Source organism: Sceloporus undulatus, chromosome 4 (assembly GCF_019175285.1).
Source record: "Sceloporus undulatus isolate JIND9_A2432 ecotype Alabama chromosome 4, SceUnd_v1.1, whole genome shotgun sequence".
Lineage (NCBI taxonomy): Eukaryota > Metazoa > Chordata > Lepidosauria > Squamata > Phrynosomatidae > Sceloporus > Sceloporus undulatus.
Window position 1 is genome coordinate 2,761,210 of NC_056525.1, and position 683 is coordinate 2,761,892.

The 683-nt window shown below is 29.9% G+C and overlaps 1 protein-coding gene across 1 annotated transcript in view; it reads right to left on the reverse strand.

Annotated features, from left to right (window-relative positions):
• Positions 1-683, reverse strand: part of EFCAB8 (EF-hand calcium binding domain 8) — a 61,014-nt gene that overhangs the window by 3,594 nt on the left and 56,737 nt on the right. The gene's annotated exons all lie outside the window — the stretch shown is intronic.

A 683-nucleotide genomic window follows, 5' to 3' on the forward strand; every position in this document is an offset into this window, starting at 1 on the left:
AGAGAGGCAGGCCAGCAACAACAGGCCTCGCCTGGAAGACAACATTCTTTTTTAATTAATATCAATTATTTCTTTTTAAAATATTTTGATTGTACTTTGTATTTGTCATTGCAATTTTTTACTTGTACACCGCTATGATCAAAGCGGAATAGCGGTCTATAAATAAAACATATTATTATTATTATTATTATTATTATTATTATTGCATCAGTGAAATTACATTTTTGCATTATAACTATAATTTTAAAAGGAAAAATTCACTGAGGAGAAAATGCACATTGCAAACCATAGGGTCGTCTTAGCAAATCATCCCCAATTTTTTAAAAAAGAAAAAAAAAACTTGAAGAGCCCTAATGCAGATCCAAGAAATCATTACGAACATTGCACACAACACACCCAAAGATGGAAAAGGCATAGAAGCAACCATTGGCAAAATGAAGCTGCTGCATTGCGAGGACTCAGGCTTCTTTAGACCAAATTCATCCCTCAGTTGCCTTACTGCATTGCTTCTGAATGAGAGTAGTATTTCAGCATTTTGTAGCATTGTGTTTTATCGTCCTTTTTTTACTACATATATTTGATGTTCTTCCCTTTGGTGGAAAGGGCGTTATAAAATTATTATTATTATTATTATTATTATTATTATTATTATTATTATTATTATTATTATTATTATTATTATT